Below are 6032 nucleotides of genomic sequence, written 5' to 3'. Positions count from 1 at the left end.
TGCTGGCTTCATAAAATGAGATTTAGGGTCAGGATTAGAGTTAGTCTTCTCTTTTTTTTTAGTCTAGCTAAATATTTGTCACTTTGTTTTCTCTTTAAAAAAACAAGCTTTTAGTTTTGTTGATTTTTTTCTGTTGTTTTTCTGATCTTTATTCCATTTATTTCCACTCTGATCTTTGTTATTCCCTTTCTTCTGCTAACTTTGGCTATGTTTGTACTTCTTTTCCTGGTTGCTGAGGTAAAAGGTTAGGTTGTTTATTTGAAATCTTTCTCTTTTCTTAGTATATGTATTTATCCCTGTAAACTTTCCTCTTAGAGCTGCTTTTGTAGAATCCTGTAGGTTTTCCTGTGTTGTGTTGCCATTTTCATTTGTTTTGAGATGCTTTCTGATTGTTTTTTTGATTTCTTCTTTGACCCTTCAGTTGTAGATTGTTTTTTTGATTTCTTCTTTGACCCTTCAGTTGTTCAGGAATGTGTTGTTTAGTTTTCACATGCTTGTCAATTTTCCAGTTTTCCTCTTGTTGATTTCTAGTTTCATAACAATGTGGTTGGGAAAGATACTCGGCATGATTTCAGTCTTCTTGAATTTGTGAAGACTTGGTTTGTGTCCTATCATAGGATTTATTCTGACGAATTTTCATTGTGCACTAAGAAGGATGATCTCTGGTGCCATTGGATAGAATGTTCTATATATGTCTGTCAGAGACATCTGGTGTAATGTTTGGTTTTGTCCAAAATTTCCTTATTGATTTTCTGCCTGGATGGTCTATCTATCGCTGATAGTGGGGTATTGAAGTCTCCTACTATTATTGTATTGCTGTTTCTCCCTTCAGATATGTTAATATTTGCTTAATATATTTGGCACTCTGATATTGGGTGCATGTATTTATGATTGTTATGTCTTCTTGATGAATTGACCCCTTTATTATTATATAATGACCTTCCTTGTTTCTTATTTCCATCTTGGCTAAAAGTCTGTTTTGTGTGATGTAACTATAGTGGCCCTGCCTCCTTTTGGTTTCCACTTTTTTCATCTTCTCACTTGTAGCCCGTGTGTCCTTACAGCTGAAGCTGGAGTTTCTTCTAGGCAGCATATAGTTGGGTCTTGTTTTTTGTTTTTTTGTTGTGCCTTTGGTTGGTGACTTCAATGTATTTACATTTAGGATACCTACTAATATGTTATCTCACTAATGTGAACTTACTAATTGCTTTCTGCCATTTTGTTGATCCATTGTTTGTCTTCCTGTTTCCTCCTAACTTTGTGAATTGGTCATTTTTCTTGTGGTATGCTTTGATATCCCTTTCTCTTTTGTGAATCCAACAGTAGGTTTTTGGTTTGTGGTTACCACATGGCTCACGTAAAATGTCTATTAAAAAAATAAGTTTTTTTATTTTAATGTTTTTTTATTATATTATGTTAGTCACCATACAGAACATCCCTGGTTTTAAGCTGATGGCAACTTAACTCTGGTCTCATACAAAAAAGGTGTCCTTTCACTTCCATCTTTTTTTGATATCACAATTTACTGCTTTTTATGTTGTGTGTGTGTTTTAAAAATTAATTAATTAATTATTTTAACAGAGTGAGAGAGCACAAGCGAGGGAGCAGCAGAAGAAGAGGGAGAAGTAGACTCCCCACTGAGCAGGGAGCCCTATGACACGGGGCTCAGTCCCAGGAGCTTGGGAACACGACCTGAACTGAAGGCAGAGGCTTAACCAACTGAGCCCCCCAGGCACCCCTATGTTGTGTATTTATTAACAAACTATAGAAGCTATACTACAGTTATAGTATAATTAAGTGGTTAAAATTCTATCCTATACAGAAATAGGCTTCTAAATCTGGCTGTATATTTACCTCTACCAGTGTGTGGTCTATTTTCATTTGTTTTCAGGTTACATCTTTTCAGTTCAGCTCGAGGATCTCCTTTCATCATTCCTTGCTGGGAAAGTCTAATGGTGATTAATACCCTCAGCTTTTATTTGTCTGGGAAACTCTTTATTTCTCCTTCCTAGCTGAAGGATAACTTTGGCAGACAGAGGTTCTCAGCTGGCATTTTCCCCCAGCACTTTTTATATGTCATTCCACTGTCTCCTGGCCTAAGGGTATCTGCTGTGATATCCACTGATAGCCTAATGGGTGGTTCCTTTGTAGTTTATAATCTTTTTTTCAGATGCTGCTTTTAGGATTCTTTTTCTTTGATTTTTGACACGTTCATTATAATATGCCTTGGAGAAGTTTGTTTTGCAATGAATTAACGTGATGGTCTATTAGCTTCATTAACTTGGATGGTCATGTATCTCCCTAGGTTTGGGAAGTTCTCAGCTATTATATCTTTAAATAAACTTTCTGCTTCCTTCTCCTTGCTTCTCTTTTTCTTTTTTAAAAATTTATTATTTTTTTTATTATGTTGAGTTGGCCAACATATAGGACATCATTAGTTTTTGATGTAATATTGAAGGATTCATTAGTTCTGTCTAACTAACCCAGTGCTCATCACAACACATGCCCACCTTAATGTTCATCACCTGACTACCCTTTCCACTATCTCCCCTCCCTTCTGTAACCCTCAGTTTGTTTCCTGGAGTCCAGAGTGGCTCATGGCTTGTCTACCCTCTGATTTCTTCCCATTCAGTTTCCTGTCCCTTCCCCTATGGTCCTCCACACTGTTCCATGAAACCATATGATATTTGTCTTTCTCTGCTTGACTCATTTCACTTAGCATAATCCCCTCCAGTTCCATCCATGTTAATGCAAGAGGTAAGTATTCATCCTTTCTGATGACTGAGTAAATATTCCATAACATTGGGGTGCAGGCGCCCCTTCAGATCACTACACCTGTATCTTTGGGGTAAATACCCAGTAGTGCAATTGCTGGGTCATAGGATAGTTCTATTTTTAATGTCTTGAGGAACTTCCATCCTGTTTTCCAGAATGGCTGTAGCAGCTTCCATTCCCACCAGCACTATGAGGGTTCCCCTTTCTCCACATCCTCTGTAACATTTGTTGTTTCCGGTCGTGTTAATTTTAGCCATTCTGATGGGTTTGAGGTGGTACCTCATTGTGGTTTTGATTTGTATTTCCCTGATGCCAAGTGATGTGGAACATTTTTTCATGTGTCTGTTAACCATTTGTATGTCTTCTTTGGAGAAGTGTCTGTTCATGTCTTCTGCCCATTTCTTGACTGGATTATTTGTTTTTTGTGTGTTGAGTTAGAAGTTCCTTATAAATCTTGGATGCCAGCCCTTTATCTGTAGTGTCATTTGTAAATATTTCCTCCCAGGTGCCTGGGTGGCTCAGTTGGTTAAACATCTCCCTTTAGTTCAGGTCATGATTCCAGGGTCCTGGGATCAATCCCTGCATCAGTCTCCCTGCTCAGCGGGAAGTCTGCTTATCCCTCTCTTTCTTCCTCTGCCCCTCCCCTGCTCATGCTCTCTCTCAAATAAATAAATAAATAAATAAATAAAATCATTTTAAAAATTAAAAGAACAACAGTAGAACAGATCAATGAAACTAGAACCTGATTCTTTGAAAGAATTAATAAGATCCATAAACCCCTAGCCAGACTTATCAAAAAGGAAAAAGGAAGGACCCAAATTAATAAAATCACGAATGAAAGAGGAGAGATTATGACCAACACCAAGGAAATACAGACAATTTTAAGAACATATTATGAACAACTATATTACCAACAAATTATGTTATCTGAAGAAATGGAGCACTCCTGGAAACTTATAAACTACCAAAACTAAAATAGAAAGAAATAGGAAACCTGAACAGAACCATAACCGGCAAGGAAATTGAAGCAGTAATCAAAAATCTCCCAGCAAACAGGATTCCAGGGCCACATGGCTTCCCAGGGGAATTCTACCACACATTTAGAAAGAACTAAACCATTCTTCTGAAGCTATATCATAAAACAAAAAGGGAAGATAAACTTCCAGACTTGTTCGTGAGGCCAGCATTACCTTGATCCTAAAAGCAGACAAAGAACCCTTCAAAAAGGAGAATTACAGACCAGTATCCCTGATGGACATGGATGCCAAAATTCTCACCAAGATACTAGCCAGTAGGATCCAGCAGTACATTAAAAGGATTATTCACCAGGACCAAGTGGGTTTTATGCCTGGCTGCAAGGGTGGCTCAACATGTGCAAATCAATCCACATTGTACATCACATTAAGAAAAGAAAGGACAAGAACCATATGATCCTCTCAATTGATGCAGAAAAAGCATTTGATGAAAACAGCATCCTTTCTTGATTAAAACTCTCCACAGTGTAGGGATAGAGGGAATATACCTTAATATCACAAAATCATCTACGAAAAGCCCACAGAGAGTATCATTCTCAATGGCGAAAAACAGGGAGGTTTTCCCCTAAGGTCAGGAACACGACAGGGATGCCCATGCTCACCACTGTTGTTCAACATAGTACTAGAAGTCCTAGCCTCAGCAACCAGAGAAGAAAAAGAAAGAAAAGGCATTCAAATTGGCAAAGAAGATGGCAAACTCTCACTCTTCGCAGATGACACGATACTCCGTGTGGAAAACCCAAAAGACTCCAAAATTGCTAGAACTGAAACAGGAATTCAGCAACATGGCAAGATATAAAATCAATGCACAGAAATCAGTTGCATTTCTATACACTAACAGTGAGATAGAAGAAAGAGAAATTAAGGAATCAATGCCATTTGCAATTGTGCCAAAAACCTAACAAAACAGACATTTCTTTAGACTCACCAAGAAAAAAGAGAAGAATGACGTAAATAAAATTAGAAATGAAATTACAACTGATATCACAGAAATATAACAGATTTTAGGAGACTACTATGAATACTTACAAGCCAAAAAATTGGACAACCTAGAAGAATTGGACAAATTCTTGTAAACACACAGAGTACCAAGACTGAGTCATGAAGAAATAGATATCATAAGTGTGTACTCTTATCAGAGCAAATAAAGATATATTTTCTAATTTAAAAAAAAGAAATAGAAGATATGAATAGACCGGTTACTAGTAAGGAGATTGAATAAGTAATCAAAAACCTCCTAGCAAACAAAAGTCCAGAACCAGAGAGGTGCTCTGGTGAATTTTACCAAATATTTAAAAGGAATTATGCCAATCATTCTCAAACTCTTCCAAAAAGGAGAAGAGGAAGGAATACTTCTAAACTCATTTTATGTGGGCAGTATTACCCTAATACCAAAACAGACAAGGACACCAAAAGAAAAGTACATTACAGCCCATTGTGCCTGATGAATATTGATGCAGAAAATCTTCAGGAGAATATTGCACAGTGAATTCAAGAATACATTAAAAGTATCATATGCCATAATGAGGTGGGATTTATTTCAGTTATGCCAGGATGGTTCAACATCAACAAATCAATCAGGGTGATATAACACATTAACAATATGATGGGTAAAAATATGATTATCCCAATAAATGCAAAAAAAGCATTTGACAAAATTCTACATCTAGACATGGTAAAACAAAACTTTCATCGAATTTGGCATAGACAGAATGTGCCTCAACAAAATAAGGCCATATAAAACAATCTTACTGTTAACATTATACTCAATGGTGAAAAGCAGAATGCTTTCCCTCTAAAATCAGGAATAGGACAAGCATGCCTCCTCTCACCACTTGTATTCTGCATAGCACTGGAAGTACTAGCTGGAATCATTAGGCAAGAAAAGGAAATAAAATGCATTCAAGTAGGAAAACAGGATGTAAATTGTCTCTCTTTGTAGATAATATGATAATGTACATAGGAAACCCTAAAGACTTTACTGAAAAACTGTTAGAACTAATAACAAATTTAGTAAAGTTACAGGATAAAAATCAGTATATAAAAACCTGTGACATTTCTATATACTAATAATGAACTAGCAGGAGGAGAAATTAAGAAAGCAATATCATTTACAAATGTATCAAATATAATAAAATACTTACGAATGAATTTAAACAAGGACATGAAAGACCTGTATAAGACAATGATATTTTTTCTAAAGATAAAAGAAAATGAAGAACA

Source organism: Ursus maritimus, unplaced genomic scaffold (genome assembly GCF_017311325.1).
Source record: "Ursus maritimus isolate PB19 unplaced genomic scaffold, ASM1731132v1 scaffold_23, whole genome shotgun sequence".
NCBI classification, from domain to species: Eukaryota; Metazoa; Chordata; class Mammalia; order Carnivora; family Ursidae; genus Ursus; species Ursus maritimus.
This window is presented reverse-complemented; position numbering follows the sequence as displayed.